The sequence below is a fragment of the Gorilla gorilla genome, chromosome 17 (genome assembly GCF_029281585.2).
Source record: "Gorilla gorilla gorilla isolate KB3781 chromosome 17, NHGRI_mGorGor1-v2.1_pri, whole genome shotgun sequence".
In the NCBI taxonomy this organism is placed as follows: Eukaryota; Metazoa; Chordata; class Mammalia; order Primates; family Hominidae; genus Gorilla; species Gorilla gorilla.
Genome location: NC_073241.2, coordinates 18,159,749 through 18,178,312, shown reverse-complemented (window position 1 = coordinate 18,178,312; position 18,564 = coordinate 18,159,749).

Sequence of the window (18,564 nt, the reverse complement as noted above, 5' to 3'; positions counted from 1 at the left end):
GAATGGAATGGAATGGAATGGAATGGAATGGAATGGAATCAACCCGAGTAGAACGGAATGGAATGGAATGGAATGGAATGGAATCAACCCGAGTAGAATGGAATGGATTGGAATGGACTGGAATGGAATTTAATGGAATGGAATCAATCCTTGTAGAATGGAATGGAATGGAATGGAATGAATTCAATGTAATAGAATGGAATTGCATCAACGCGCGTGGAACGGAATGGAACGGAACGGAAAGGAAAGGAACGGAACGGAATGGAACGGAATCAACCCGAGCAGATCGGAACGGGATGGGTCGGGACGGGACGGTTCGGGACGGGTCGGGGTGGGACGGAATGGAACGGAACGGAACGGCATGGAATCAACCAGAGTAGAATGGAATGGAATGGAATGGAATGGAATGGAATGGAATAGAATAGAATGGAATTGAATCAACCCGTGTGGAACGGAATGGAACGGAACGGAAAGGAACGGAACGGAATGGAATGGAATCAACCGGAGAACAACGGCACTGGTCGGGACGGGACGGGACGGGATGGGACGGGACGGGACGGGACGGAAGAGAACGGAATGGAACTCAATGGAGTCAACCCGAGTAGAAAGTAACGGAATGGAATGGAATGGAATGAAATCAACCCGAGTAGAATGGAATGGATTGGAATGGAATGGAATGGAATGGAATGGAATGGAATGGAATGGAATGGAATGGAATGGAATCAACCCGAGTAGAATGGAATGGATTGGAATGGAATGGAATGGAATGGAATCGAATGGAATCGAATGGAATGGAATGGAATGGAAAGGAATGGAATGGAATGGAATGGAATGGAATGGAATGGAATCTACCCGAGTAGAATGGAATGGATTGGAATGGAATGGATTGGAATGGAATCGAATGGAATGGAATGGAATGGAATGGAATGGAATGGAATGGAATGGAATGGAATGGAATGGAATGGAATGGAATCAACCCGAGTAGAACGGAATGGAATGGAATGGAATGGAATGGAATCAACCCGAGTAGAATGGAATGGATTGGAATGGACTGGAATGGAATTTAATGGAATGGAATCAATCCGAGTAGAATGGAATGGAATGGAATGAATTCAATGTAATAGAGTGGAATTGCATCAACGCGCGTGGAACGGAATGGAACGGAACGGAAAGGAAAGGAACGGAACGGAATGGAACGGAATCAACCCGAGCAGATCGGAACGGGATGGGTCGGGACGGGACGGTACGGGACGGGTCGGGGTGGGACGGAATGGAACGGAACGGAACGGCATGGAATCAACCAGAGTAGAATGGAATGGAATGGAATGGAATGGAATGGAATGGAATAGAATAGAATGGAATTGAATCAACCCGTGTGGAACGGAATGGAACGGAACGGAAAGGAACGGAACGGAATGGAATGGAATCAACCGGAGAACAACGGCACTGGTCGGGACGGGACGGGACGGGATGGGACGGGACGGGACGGGACGGAAGAGAACGGAATGGAACTCAATGGAGTCAACCCGAGTAGAAAGTAACGGAATGGAATGGAATGGAATGAAATCAACACGAGTAGAATGGAATGGATTGGATTGGAATGGAATGTAATCGAATGGAATGGAACGGAAAGGAATGGAATGGAATGGAATGGAATGGAATGGAATGGAATGGAATGGAATCAACCCGAGAAGAATGGAATGGATTGGAATGGAATGGAATGGAATGGAATGGAATGAAATGGAATGGAGTTCAATAGAATGGAATGGAATGGAATGGAATCAACCCGAGTAGAATGGAATGGATTGGAATGGAATGGAATGGAATGGAATGGAATCAACCCGAGTAGAATGGAATGGATTGGAATGGACTGGAATGGAATGGAATGGAATGGAATGGAATCAAATCAACCCGAGTAGAATGGAATGGATTGGAATGGAATGGAATGGAATGGAATGGAATGGAATGGAATTGAATGGAATGGAATTGAATGGAATGGAATGGAATGGAATGGAATTGAATGGAATGGAATGGAATGGAATGGAATGGAATGGAATGGAATCAACCCGAGTAGAATGGAATTTATTGGAATGGAATGGAATGGAATGGAATCGAATGGAATCGAATGGAATGGAATGGAATGGAATGGAATGGAATGGAATGGAATGGAATGGAATGGAATGGAATGGAATCAACCCGAGTAGAACGGAATGGAATGGAATGGAATGGAATGGAATGGAATGGAATGGAATGGAATGGAATGGAATGGAATGGAATGGAATGGAATTTAATGGAATGGAATCGAATGGAATCGAATGGAATCGAATGGAATGGAATGGAATGGAAAGGAATAGAATGGAATGGAATGGAATGGAATGGAATGGAATGGAATGGAATGGAATGGAATGGAATGGAATGCAATCAACCCGAGTAGAATGGAATGGATTGGAATGGAATGGAATGGAATGGAATGGAATGGAATGGAATGGAATGGAATGGAATCAACCCGAGTAGAATGGAATGGATTGGAATGGAATGGAATGGAATGGAATGGAATGGAATCGAATGGAATGGAATGGAATGGAAAGGAATGGAATGGAATGGAATGGAATGGAATGGATTCTACCCGAGTAGAATGGAATGGATTGGAATGGAATGGATTGGAATGGAATCGAATGGAATGGAATGGAATGGAATGGAATGGAATGGAATGGAATGGAATGGAATGGAATCAACCCGAGTAGAACGGAATGGAATGGAATGGAATGGAATGGAATCAACCCGAGTAGAATGGAATGGATTGGAATGGACTGGAATGGAATTTAATGGAATGGAATCAATCCGAGTAGAATGGAATGGAATGGAATGGAATGAATTCAATGTAATAGAATGGAATTGCATCAACCCGCGTGGAACGGAATGGAACGGAACGGAAAGGAAAGGAACGGAACGGAATGGAATGGAATCAACCCGAGCAGATCGGAACGGGATGGGTCGGGCGGGACGGTACGGGACGGGTCGGGGTGGGACGGAATGGAACGGAACGGAACGGCATGGAATCAACCAGAGTAGAATGGAATGGAATGGAATGGAATGGAATGGAATGGAATAGAATAGAATGGAATTGAATCAACCTGTGTGGAACGGAATGGAACGGAACGGAAAGGAACGGAACGGAATGGAATGGAATCAACCGGAGAACAACGGCACTGGTCGGGACGGGACGGGACGGGATGGGACGGGACGGGACGGGACGGAAGAGAACGGAATGGAACTCAATGGAGTCAACCCGAGTAGAAAGTAACGGAATGGAATGGAATGGAATGAAATCAACACGAGTAGAATGGAATGGATTGGATTGGAATGGAATGTAATCGAATGGAATGGAACGGAACGGAATGGAATGGAATGGAATGGAATGGAATGGAATGGAATGGAATGGAATGGAATCTACCCGAGTAGAATGGAATGGATTGGATTGGAATGGAATGTAATCGAATGGAATGTAACGGAACGGAATGGAATGGAATGGAATGGAATGGAATGGAATGGAATGGAATGGAATGGAATCTACCCGAGTAGAATGGAATGGATTGGAATGGAATGGAATGGAATGGAATGGAATGGAATGGAATGGAATGGAATGGAATGGAATGGAATCAACCAGAGTAGAACGGAATGGAATGGAATGGAATGGAATGGAATGGAATGGAATGGAATGGAATGGAATGGAATGGAATGGAATGGAATGGAATTAAATGGAATGGAATGGAATGGAATTTAATGGAATGGAATGGATTGGAATCGAATGGAATGAAATGGAATGGAATGGAATGGAATGGAATTTAATGGAATGGAATAGAATGGAATCAACCCGAGTAGAACGGAAAGGAATGGAATGGAATGGAATCGAATGGAAAGGAATGGAATGGAATGGAATGGAATGGAATGGAATGGAATGGAATCAACCCGAGTAGAATGGAATGGATTGGAATGGAATGGAATGGAATGGAATGGAATCGAATGGAATGGAATGGAATTGAATGGAATTAACCCGAGTAGAAAGGAGTGGATTGAAATGGAATGGAACGGAATGGAATGGAATGGAATGGAATGGAATGGAATGGAATGGAATGGAATGGAATCAACCCGAGTAGAACGGAATGGATTGGAATGGAATGGAATGGAATGGAATCGAATGGAATCGAATGGAATGGAATGGAATGGAAAGGAATGGAATGGAATGGAATGGAATAGAATGAAATCTAAACGAGTAGAACGTAATGGAATGGAACGGAATGGAATGGAATGGAATGGAAATTAATGGAATGGAGTGGAATGGAATCGAATGGAATCGAATGGAATGGAATGGAATAGAATGGGATCAACCCGAGTAGAATGGAATGGAATGGAATGGAATGGAATGGAATGGAAAGGAATGGAAACGAATGGAATGGAATGGAATGGAATGGAACGGAATGGAATGGAATGGAATGGAATGGAATGGAATGGAAAGGAACGGAATGGAATCAACCCGAGTAGAATGGAATAGATTGGAATGGAATGGAATGGAATGGAATGGAATGGAATGGAATGGAATAAACCAGAGAAGAATGGAATGTATTGGAATGTAATGTAATGTAATGGAATGGAATGGAATGGAATGGAATGGAATGGAATCAACCCGAGTAGAATGGAATTTATTGGAATGGAATGGAATCGAATGGAATCGAATGGAATCGAATGCAATGGAATGGAATGGAATGGAATGGAATGGAATGGAATGGAATGGAATGGAATCAACCCGAGTAGAACGGAATGGAATGGAATGGAATGGAATGGAATGGAATGGAATGGAATGGAATGGAATGGAATGGAATTTAATGGAATGGAATCGAATGGAATCGAATGGAATCGAATGGAATGGAAAGGAATAGAATGGAATGGAATGGAATGGAATGGAATGGAATGGAATGGAATGGAATGGAATGGAATCAACCCGAGTAGAATGGAATGGATTGGAATGGAATGGAATGGAATGGAATGGAATGGAATGGAATCAACCCGAGTAGAATGGAATGGATTGGAATGGAATGGAATGGAATGGAATCGAATGGAATCGAATGGAATGGAATGGAATGGAAAGGAATGGAATGGAATGGAATGGAATGGAATGGAATCTACCCGAGTAGAATGGAATGGATTGGAATGGAATGGATTGGAATGGAATCGAATGGAATGGAATGGAATGGAATGGAATGGAATGGAATGGAATGGAATCAACCCGAGTAGAACGGAATGGAATGGAATGGAATGGAATGGAATCAACCCGAGTAGAATGGAATGGATTGGAATGGACTGGAATGGAATTTAATGGAATGGAATCAATCCGAGTAGAATGGAATGGAATGGAATGGAATGAATGCAATGTAATAGAATGGAATTGCATCAACGCGCGTGGAACGGAATGGAACGGAACGGAAAGGAAAGGAACGGAACGGAATGGAATGGAATCAACCCGAGCAGATCGGAACGGGATGGGTCGGGACGGGACGGTACGGGACGGGTCGGGGTGGGACGGAATGGAACGGAACGGAACGGCATGGAATCAACCAGAGTAGAATGGAATGGAATGGAATGGAATGGAATGGAATGGAATGGAATAGAATGGAATTGAATCAACCCGTGCGGAACGGAATGAAACGGAACGGAAAGGAACGGAACGGAATGGAATGGAATCAACCGGAGAACAACGGCACTGGTCGGGACGGGACGGGACGGGATGGGACGGGACGGGACGGGACGGAAGAGAACGGAATGGAACTCAATGGAGTCAACCCGAGTAGAAAGTAACGGAATGGAATGGAATGGAATGAAATCAACACGAGTAGAATGGAATGGATTGGATTGGAATGGAATGTAATCGAATGGAATGGAACGGAACGGAATGGAATGGAATGGAATGGAATGGAATGGAATGGAATGGAATGGAATGGAATGGAATCTACCCGAGTAGAATGGAATGGATTGGAATGGAATGGAATGGAATGGAATGGAATGGAATGGAATGGAATGGAATGGAATCAACCAGAGTAGAACGGAATGGAATGGAATGGAATGGAATGGAATGGAATGGAATGGAATGGAATGGAATGGAATTTAATGGAATGGAATGGATTGGAATCGAATGGAATGAAATGGAATGGAATGGAATGGAATGGAATTTAATTGAATGGAATAGAATGGAATCAACCCGAGTAGAACGGAATGGAATGGAATGGAATGGAATCGAATGGAAAGGAATGGAATGGAATGGAATGGAATGGAATGGAATGGAATGGAATGGAATGGAATGGAATGGAATGGAATGGAATCAACCCGAGTAGAATGGAATGGATTGGAATGGAATGGAATGGAATGGAATGGAATGGAATCGAATGGAATGGAATGGAATTGAATGGAATCAACCCGAGTAGAAAGGAGTGGATTGAAATGGAATGGAACGGAATGGAATGGAATGGAATCAACCCGAGTAGAACGGAATGGATTGGAATGGAATGGAATGGAATCGAATCGAATGGAATCGAATGGAATGGAATGGAATGGAAAGGAATGGAATGGAATGGAATGGAGTAGAATGAAATCTAAACGAGTAGAACGTAATGGAATGGAACGGAATGGAATGGAATGGAATGGAAATTAATGGAATGGAGTGGAATGGAATCGAATGGAATCGAATGGAATGGAATGGAATAGAATGGGATCAACCCGAGTAGAGTGGAATGGAATGGAATGGAATGGAATGGAATGGAAAGGAAGGAAACGAATGGAATGGAATGGAATGGAATGGAACGGAATGGAATGGAATGGAATGGAATGGAAAGGAACGGAATGGAATCAACCCGAGTAGAATGGAATAGATTGGAATGGAATGGAATGGAATGGAATGGAATGGAATGGAATGGAATAAACCAGAGAAGAATGGAATGTATTGGAATGTAATGTAATGGAATGGAATGGAATGGAATGGAATGGAATGGAATGGAATCAACCCGAGTAGAATGGAATTTATTGGAATGGAATGGAATGGAATGGAATCGAATGGAATCGAATGGAATGGAATGGAATGGAATGGAATGGAATGGAATGGAATGGAATGGAATGGAATCAACCCGAGTAGAACGGAATGGAATGGAATGGAATGGAATGGAATGGAATGGAATGGAATGGAATGGAATGGAATGGAATGGAATGGAATGGAATTTAATGGAATGGAATCGAATGGAATCGAATGGAATCGAATGGAATGGAATGGAATGGAAAGGAATAGAATGGAATGGAATGGAATGGAATGGAATGGAATGGAATGGAATGGAATGGAATGGAATGGAATCAACCCGAGTAGAATGGAATGGATTGGAATGGAATGGAATGGAATGGAATGGAATGGAATGGAATGGAATGGAATGGAATCAACCCGAGTAGAATGGAATGGATTGGAATGGAATGGAATGGAATGGAATCGAATGGAATCGAATGGAATGGAATGGAATGGAAAGGAATGGAATGGAATGGAATGGAATGGAATGGAATCTACCCGAGTAGAATGGAATGGATTGGAATGGAATGGATTGGAATGGAATCGAATGGAATGGAATGGAATGGAATGGAATGGAATGGAATGGAATGGAATGGAATCAACCCGAGTAGAACGGAATGGAATGGAATGGAATGGAATGGAATCAACCCGAGTAGAATGGAATGGATTGGAATGGACTGGAATGGAATTTAATGGAATGGAATCAATCCGAGTAGAATGGAATGGAATGGAATGGAATGAATGCAATGTAATAGAATGGAATTGCATCAACGCGCGTGGAACGGAATGGAACGGAACGGAAAGGAAAGGAACGGAACGGAATGGAACGGAATCAACCCGAGCAGATCGGAACGGGATGGGTCGGGACGGGACGGTACGGGACGGGTGGGGGTGGGACGGAATGGAACGGAACGGAACGGCATGGAATCAACCAGAGTAGAATGGAATGGAATGGAATGGAATGGAATGGAATGGAATGGAATAGAATGGAATTGAATCAACCCGTGTGGAACGGAATGGAACGGAACGGAAAGGAACGGAACGGAATGGAATGGAATCAACCGGAGAACAACGGCACTGGTCGGGACGGGACGGGACGGGATGGGACGGGACGGGACGGGACGGAAGAGAACGGAATGGAACTCAATGGAGTCAACCCGAGTAGAAAGTAACGGAATGGAATGGAATGGAATGAAATCAACACGAGTAGAATGGAATGGATTGGATTGGAATGGAATGTAATCGAATGGAATGGAACGGAACGGAATGGAATGGAATGGAATGGAATGGAATGGAATGGAATGGAATGGAATGGAATGGAATCTACCCGAGTAGAATGGAATGGATTGGAATGGAATGGAATGGAATGGAATGGAATGGAATGGAATGGAATGGAATGGAATCAACCAGAGTAGAACGGAATGGAATGGAATGGAATGGAATGGAATGGAATGGAATGGAATGGAATGGAATGGAATGGAATGGAATGGAATGGAATTTAATGGAATGGAATGGATTGGAATCGAATGGAATGAAATGGAATGGAATGGAATGGAATGGAATTTAATTGAATGGAATAGAATGGAATCAACCCGAGTAGAACGGAATGGAATGGAATGGAATGGAATCGAATGGAAAGGAATGGAATGGAATGGAATGGAATGGAATGGAATGGAATGGAATCAACCCGAGTAGAATGGAATGGATTGGAATGGAATGGAATGGAATGGAATGGAATGGAATGGAATCGAATGGAATGGAATGGAATTGAATGGAATCAACCCGAGTAGAAAGGAGTGGATTGAAATGGAATGGAACGGAATGGAATGGAATGGAATGGAATGGAATGGAATGGAATGGAATGGAATCAACCCGAGTAGAACGGAATGGATTGGAATGGAATGGAATGGAATGCAATCGAATGGAATCGAATGGAATGGAATGGAATGGAAAGGAATGGAATGGAATGGAATGGAATAGAATGAAATCTAAACGAGTAGAACGTAATGGAATGGAACGGAATGGAATGGAATGGAATGGAAATTAATGGAATGGAGTGGAATGGAATCGAATGGAATCGAATGGAATGGAATGGAATAGAATGGGATCAACCCGAGTAGAATGGAATGGAATGGAATGGAATGGAATGGAATGGAAAGGAATGGAAACGAATGGAATGGAATGGAATGGAATGGAACGGAATGGAATGGAATGGAATGGAATGGAAAGGAACGGAATGGAATCAACCCGAGTAGAATGGAATAGATTGGAATGGAATGGAATGGAATGGAATGGAATGGAATGGAATGGAATAAACCAGAGAAGAATGGAATGTATTGGAATGTAATGTAATGTAATGGAATGGAATGGAATGGAATGGAATGGAATGGAATGGAATCAACCCGAGTAGAATGGAATTTATTGGAATGGAATGGAATGGAATGGAATCGAATGGAATCGAATGGAATGGAATGGAATGGAATGGAATGGAATGGAATGGAATGGAATGGAATGGAATGGAATGGAATCAACCCGAGTAGAACGGAATGGAATGGAATGGAATGGAATGGAATGGAATGGAATGGAATGGAATGGAATGGAATGGAATGGAATGGAATGGAATTTAATGGAATGGAATCGAATGGAATCGAATGGAATCGAATGGAATGGAATGGAATGGAAAGGAATAGAATGGAATGGAATGGAATGGAATGGAATGGAATGGAATGGAATGGAATGGAATGGAATGGAATGGAATGGAATCAACCCGAGTAGAATGGAATGGATTGGAATGGAATGGAATGGAATGGAATGGAATGGAATGGAATGGAATGGAATGGAATGGAATCAACCCGAGTAGAATGGAATGGATTGGAATGGAATGGAATGGAATGGAATCGAATGGAATCGAATGGAATGGAATGGAATGGAAAGGAATGGAATGGAATGGAATGGAATGGAATGGAATCTACCCGAGTAGAATGGAATGGATTGGAATGGAATGGATTGGAATGGAATCGAATGGAATGGAATGGAATGGAATGGAATGGAATGGAATGGAATGGAATCAACCCGAGTAGAACGGAATGGAATGGAATGGTATGGAATGGAATCAACCCGAGTAGAATGGAATGGATTGGAATGGACGGGAATGGAATTTAATGGAATGGAATCAATCTGAGTAGAATGGAATGGAATGGAATGGAATGAATTCAATGTAATAGAATGGAATTGCATCAACGCGCGTGGAACGGAATGGAACGGAACGGAAAGGAAAGGAACGGAACGGAATGGAACGGAATCAACCCGAGCAGATCGGAACGGGATGGGTCGGGACGGGACGGTACGGGACGGGTCGGGGTGGGACGGAATGGAACGGAACGGAACGGCATGGAATCAACCAGAGTAGAATGGAATGGAATGGAATGGAATGGAATGGAATGGAATGGAATAGAATGGAATTGAATCAACCCGTGTGGAACGGAATGGAACGGAACGGAAAGGAACGGAACGGAATGGAATGGAATCAACCGGAGAACAACGGCACTGGTCGGGACGGGACGGGACGGGATGGGACGGGACGGGACGGGACGGAAGAGAACGGAATGGAACTCAATGGAGTCAACCCGAGTAGAAAGTAACGGAATGGAATGGAATGGAATGAAATCAACACGAGTAGAATGGAATGGATTGGATTGGAATGGAATGTAATCGAATGGAATGGAACGGAACGGAATGGAATGGAATGGAATGGAATGGAATGGAATGGAATGGAATGGAATGGAATCTACCCGAGTAGAATGGAATGGATTGGAATGGAATGGAATGGAATGGAATGGAATGGAATGGAATGGAATCAACCAGAGTAGAACGGAATGGAATGGAATGGAATGGAATGGAATGGAATGGAATGGAATGGAATGGAATGGAATGGAATGGAATTTAATGGAATGGAATGGATTGGAATCGAATGGAATGAAATGGAATGGAATGGAATGGAATGGAATTTAATTGAATGGAATAGAATGGAATCAACCCGAGTAGAACGGAATGGAATGGAATGGAATGGAATCGAATGGAAAGGAATGGAATGGAATGGAATGGAATGGAATGGAATGGAATGGAATCAACCCGAGTAGAATGGAATGGACTGGAATGGAATGGAATGGAATGGAATGGAATGGAATCGAATGGAATGGAATGGAATTGAATGGAATCAACCCGAGTAGAAAGGAGTGGATTGAAATGGAATGGAACGGAATGGAATGGAATGGAATGGAATGGAATGGAATGGAATGGAACGGAATGGAATCAACCCGAGTAGAACGGAATGGATTGGAATGGAATGGAATGGAATGGAATCGAATGGAATCGAATGGAATGGAATGGAATGGAAAGGAATGGAATGGAATGGAATGGAATAGAATGAAATCTAAACGAGTAGAACGTAATGGAATGGAACGGAATGGAATGGAATGGAATGGAAATTAATGGAATGGAGTGGAATGGAATCGAATGGAATCGAATGGAATGGAATGGAATAGAATGGGATCAACCCGAGTAGAATGGAATGGAATGGAATGGAATGGAATGGAAAGGAATGGAAACGAATGGAATGGAATGGAATGGAATGGAACGGAATGGAATGGAATGGAATGGAATGGAAAGGAACGGAATGGAATCAACCCGAGTAGAATGGAATAGATTGGAATGGAATGGAATGGAATGGAATGGAATGGAATGGAATGGAATGGAATGGAATAAACCAGAGAAGAATGGAATGTATTGGAATGTAATGTAATGGAATGGAATGGAATGGAATGGAATGGAATCAACCCGAGTAGAATGGAATTTATTGGAATGGAATGGAATGGAATGGAATCGAATGGAATCGAATGGAATGGAATGGAATGGAATGGAATGGAATGGAATGGAATGGAATGGAATCAACCCGAGTAGAACGGAATGGAATGGAATGGAATGGAATGGAATGGAATGGAATGGAATGGAATGGAATGGAATGGAATGGAATTTAATGGAATGGAATCGAATGGAATCGAATGGAATCGAATGGAATGGAATGGAATGGAAAGGAATAGAATGGAATGGAATGGAATGGAATGGAATGGAATGGAATGGAATGGAATGGAATGGAATGGAATGGAATCAACCCGAGTAGAATGGAATGGATTGGAATGGAATGGAATGGAATGGAATGGAATGGAATGGAATGGAATGGAATGGAATGGAATGGAATCAACCCGAGTAGAATGGAATGGATTGGAATGGAATGGAATGGAATGGAATCGAATGGAATCGAATGGAATGGAATGGAATAGAAAGGAATGGAATGGAATGGAATGGAATTTAATGAAATCTACCCGAGTAGAATGGAATGGATTGGAATGGAATGGATTGGAATGGAATCGAATGGAATGGAATGGAATGGAATGGAATGGAATGGAATGGAATGGAATGGAATGGAATGGAATCAACCCGAGTAGAACGGAATGGAATGGAATGGAATGGAATGGAATGGAATGGAATGGAATGGAATGGAATGGAATGGAATTTAATGGAATGGAATGGAATGGAATCGAATGGAATCGAATGCAATCGAATGGAATGGAATGGTATAGAATGGGATGGAATGGAATGGAATGGAATGGAATCGAATGGAATGGAATGGAATGGAATGGAAGCAACCCGAGTAGAATGGAATGGATTGGAATGGAATGGAATGGAATGGAATGGAATGGAATGGAATGGAATGGAATGGAATGGAATGGAATCAACCCGAGTAGAATGGACAGGATTGGAATGGAATGGAATGGAATGGAATCGAACGGAATCGAATGGAATGGAATGGAATGGAATGGAATGGAATGGAATGGAATGGAATGGAATGGAATCAACCCGAGTAGAACGGAATGGAATGGAATGGAATGGAATGGAATGGAATGGAATGGAATGGAATGGAATGGAATTTAATGGAATGGAATGGAATGGAATCGAATGGAATCGAATGCAATCGAATGGAATGGAATGGTATAGAATGGGATGGAATGGAATGGAATGGAATGGAATCGAATGGAATGGAATGGAATGGAATGGAAGCAACCCGAGTAGAATGGAATGGATTGGAATGGAATGGAATGGAATGGAATGGAATGGAATGGAATGGAATGGAATGGAATGGAATGGAATCAACCCGAGTAGAATGGAATGGATTGGAATGGAATGGAATGGAATGGAATCGAATGGAATCGAATGGAATGGAATGGAATCTACCCGAGAAGAATGGAATGGATTGGAATGGAATGGATTGGAATGGAATCGAATGGAATGGAATGGAATGGAATGGAATGGAATGGAATGGAATCAACCCGAGTAGAATGGAATGGATTGGAATGGAATGGAATCGAATGGAATCGAATGGAATCGAATGGAATGGAATGGAATGGAAAGGAATGGAATGGAATGGAATGGAATGGAATGGAATCTACCCGAGTAGAATGGAATGGATTGGAATGGAATGGATTGGAATGGAATGGAATGGAATGGAATGGATTGGAATGGAATGGAATGGAATGGAATCGAATGGAATCGAATGGAATGGAATGGAATGGAAAGGAATGGAATGGAATGGAATGGAATGGAATGGAATCTACCCGAGTAGAATGGAATGGATTGGAATGGAATGGATTGGAATGGAATCGAATGGAATGGAATGGAATGGAATGGAATGGAATGGAATGGAATGGAATCAACCCGAGTAGAACGGAATGGAATGGAATGGAATGGAATGGAATCAACCCGAGTAGAATGGAATGGATTGGAATGGACTGGAATGGAATTTAATGGAATGGAATCAATCCGAGTAGAATGGAATGGAATGGAATGGAATGAATTCAATGTAATAGAATGGAATTGCATCAACGCGCGTGGAACGGAATGGAACGGAACGGAAAGGAAAGGAACGGAACGGAATGGAACGGAATCAACCCGAGCAGATCGGAACGGGATGGGTCGGGACGGGACGGTACGGGACGGGTCGGGGTGGGACGGAATGGAACGGAACGGAACGGCATGGAATCAACCAGAGTAGAATGGAATGGAATGGAATGGAATGGAATGGAATGGAATGGAATGGAATAGAATGGAATTGAATCAACCCGTGTGGAACGGAATGGAACGGAACGGAAAGGAACGGAACGGAATGGAATGGAATCAACCGGAGAACAACGGCACTGGTCGGGACGGGACGGGACGGGATGGGACGGGACGGGACGGGACGGAAGAGAACGGAATGGAACTCAATGGAGTCAACCCGAGTAGAAAGTAACGGAATGGAATGGAATGGAATGAAATCAACACGAGTAGAATGGAATGGATTGGATTGGAATGGAATGTAATCGAATGGAATGGAACGGAACGGAATGGAATGGAATGGAATGGAATGGAATGGAATGGAATGGAATGGAATGGAATCTACCCGAGTAGAATGGAATGGATTGGAATGGAATGGAATGGAATGGAATGGAATGGAATGGAATGGAATGGAATCAACCAGAGTAGAACGGAATGGAATGGAATGGAATGGAATGGAATGGAATGGAATGGAATGGAATGGAATGGAATGGAATGGAATTTAATGGAATGGAATGGAATTTAATGGAATGGAATGGATTGGATTCGAATGGAATGAAATGGAATGGAATGGAATGGAATGGAATTTAATTGAATGGAATAGAATGGAATCAACCCGAGTAGAACGGAATGGAATGGAATGGAATGGAATCGAATGGAAAGGAATGGAATGGAATGGAATGGAATGGAATGGAATGGAATGGAATGGAATGGAATGGAATGGAATGGAATGGAATCAACCCGAGTAGAATGGAATGGATTGGAATGGAATGGAATGGAATGGAATGGAATGGAATCGAATGGAATGGAATGGAATTGAATGGAATCAACCCGAGTAGAAAGGAGTGGATTGAAATGGAATGGAACGGAATGGAATGGAATGGAATCAACCCGAGTAGAACGGAATGGATTGGAATGGAATGGAATGGAATGGAATCGAATGGAATCGAATGGAATGGAATGGAATGGAAAGGAATGGAATGGAATGGAATGGAATAGAATGAAATCTAAACGAGTAGAACGTAATGGAATGGAACGGAATGGAATGGAATGGAATGGAAATTAATGGAATGGAGTGGAATGGAATCGAATGGAATCGAATGGAATGGAATGGAATAGAATGGGATCAACCCGAGTAGAATGGAATGGAATGGAATGGAATGGAATGGAATGGAAAGGAATGGAAACGAATGGAATGGAATGGAATGGAATGGAACGGAATGGAATGGAATGGAATGGAATGGAAAGGAACGGAATGGAATCAACCCGAGTAGAATGGAATAGATTGGAATGGAATGGAATGGAATGGAATGGAATGGAATGGAATGGAATAAACCAGAGAAGAATGGAATGTATTGGAATGTAATGTAATGGAATGGAATGGAATGGAATGGAATGGAATGGAATGGAATCAACCCGAGTAGAATGGAATTTATTTGAATGGAATGGAATGGAATGGAATCGAATGGAATCGAATGGAATGGAATGGAATGGAATGGAATGGAATGGAATGGAATGGAATGGAATGGAATCAACCCGAGTAGAACGGAATGGAATGGAATGGAATGGAATGGAATGGAATGGAATGGAATGGAGTGGAAAGGAATGGAATGGAATGGAATTTAATGGAATGGAATCGAATGGAATCGAATGGAATCGAATGGAATGGAATGGAATGGAAAGGAATAGAATGGAATGGAATGGAATGGAATGGAATGGAATGGAATGGAATGGAATGGAATGGAATGGAATCAACCCGAGTAGAATGGAATGGATTGGAATGGAATGGAATGGAATGGAATGGAATGGAATGGAATGGAATGGAATGGAATGGAATGGAATGGAATGGAATCAACCCGAGTAGAATGGAATGGATTGGAATGGAATGGAATGGAATGGAATCGAATGGAATCGAATGGAATGGAATGGAATGGAAAGGAATGGAATGGAATGGAATGGAATGGAATGGAATCTACCCGAGTAGAATGGAATGGATTGGAATGGAATGGATTGGAATGGAATCGAATGGAATGGAATGGAATGGAATGGAATGGAATGGAATGGAATGGAATCAACCCGAGTAGAATGGAATGGATTGGAATGGACTGGAATGGAATTTAATGGAATGGAATCAATCCGAGTAGAATGGAATGGAATGGAATGGAATGAATTCAATGTAATAGAATGGAATTGCATCAACGCGCGTGGAACGGAATGGAACGGAACGGAAAGGAATGGAACGGAACGGAATGGAACGGAATCAACCCGAGCAGATCGGAACGGGATGGGTCGGGACGGGACGGTACGGGACGGGTCGGGGTGGGACGGAATGGAACGGAACGGAACGGCATGGAATCAACCAGAGTAGAATGGAATGGAATGGAATGGAATGGAATGGAATGGAATGGAATAGAATGGAATTGAATCAACCCGTGTGGAACGGAATGGAACGGAACGGAAAGGAACGGAACGGAATGGAATGGAATCAACCGGAGAACAACGGCACTGGTCGGGACGGGACGGGACGGGATGGGACGGGACGGGACGGGACGGAAGACAACGGAATGGAACTCAATGGAGTCAACCCGAGTAGAAAGTAACGGAATGGAATGGAATGGAATGAAATCAACACGAGTAGAATGGAATGGATTGGATTGGAATGGAATGTAATCGAATGGAATGGAACGGAACGGAATGGAATGGAATGGAATGGAATGGAATGGAATGGAATGGAATGGAATGGAATCTACCCGAGTAGAATGGAATGGATTGGAATGGAATGGAATGGAATGGAATGGAATGGAATGGAATGGAATGGAATGGAATGGAATGGAATCAACCAGAGTAGAACGGAATGGAATGGAATGGAATGGAATGGAATGGAATGGAATGGAATGGAATGGAATGGAATGGAATGGAATTTAATGGAATGGAATGGATTGGAATCGAATGGAATGAAATGGAATGGAATGGAATGGAATGGAATTTAATTGAATGGAATAGAATGGAATCAACCCGAGTAGAACGGAATGGAATGGAATGGAATGGAATCGAATGGAAAGGAATGGAATGGAATGGAATGGAATGGAATGGAATGGAATCAACCCGAGTAGAATGGAATGGATTGGAATGGAATGGAATGGAATGGAATGGAATGGAATCGAATGGAATGGAATGGAATTGAATGGAATCAACCCGAGTAGAAAGGAGTGGATTGAAATGGAATGGAACGGAATGGAATGGAATGGAATGGAATGGAATGGAATGGAATGGAATGGAATGGAATCAACCCGAGTAGAACGGAATGGATTGGAATGGAATGGAATGGAATGGAATCGAATGGAATCGAATGGAATGGAATGGAATGGAAAGGAATGGAATGGAATGGAATGGAATAGAATGAAATCTAAACGAGTAGAACGTAATGGAATGGAACGGAATGGAATGGAATGGAATGGAAATTAATGGAATGGAGTGGAATGGAATCGAATGGAATCGAATGGAATGGAATGGAATAGAATGGGATCAACCCGAGTAGAATGGAATGGAATGGAATGGAATGGAATGGAATGGAAAGGAATGGAAACGAATGGAATGGAATGGAATGGAAAGGAACGGAATGGAATCAACCCGAGTAGAATGGAATAGATTGGAATGGAATGGAATGGAATGGAATGGAATGGAATGGAACGGAATAAACCAGAGAAGAATGGAATGTATTGGAATGTAATGTAATGGAATTGAATGGAATGGAATGGAATGGAATGGAATGGAATCAACCCGAGTAGAATGGAATTTATTGGAATGGAATGGAATGGAATGGAATCGAATGGAATCGAATGGAATGGAATGGAATGGAATGGAATGGAATGGAATGGAATGGAATGGAATGGAATCAACCCGAGTAGAACGGAATGGAATGGAATGGAATGGAATGGAATGGAATGGAATGGAATGGAATGGAATGGAATGGAATGGAATTTAATGGAATGGAATCGAATGGAATCGAATGGAATCGAATGGAATGGAATGGAATGGAAAGGAATAGAATGGAATGGAATGGAATGGAATGGAATGGAATGGAATGGAATGGAATGGAATGGAATGGAATGGAATCAACCCGAGTAGAATGGAATGGATTGGAATGGAATGGAATGGAATGGAATGGAATGGAATGGAATGGAATGGAATGGAATCAACCCGAGTAGAATGGAATGGATTGGAATGGAATGGAATGGAATGGAATCGAATGGAATCGAATGGAATGGAATGGAATGGATAGGAATGGAATGGAATGGAATGGAATGGAATGGAAT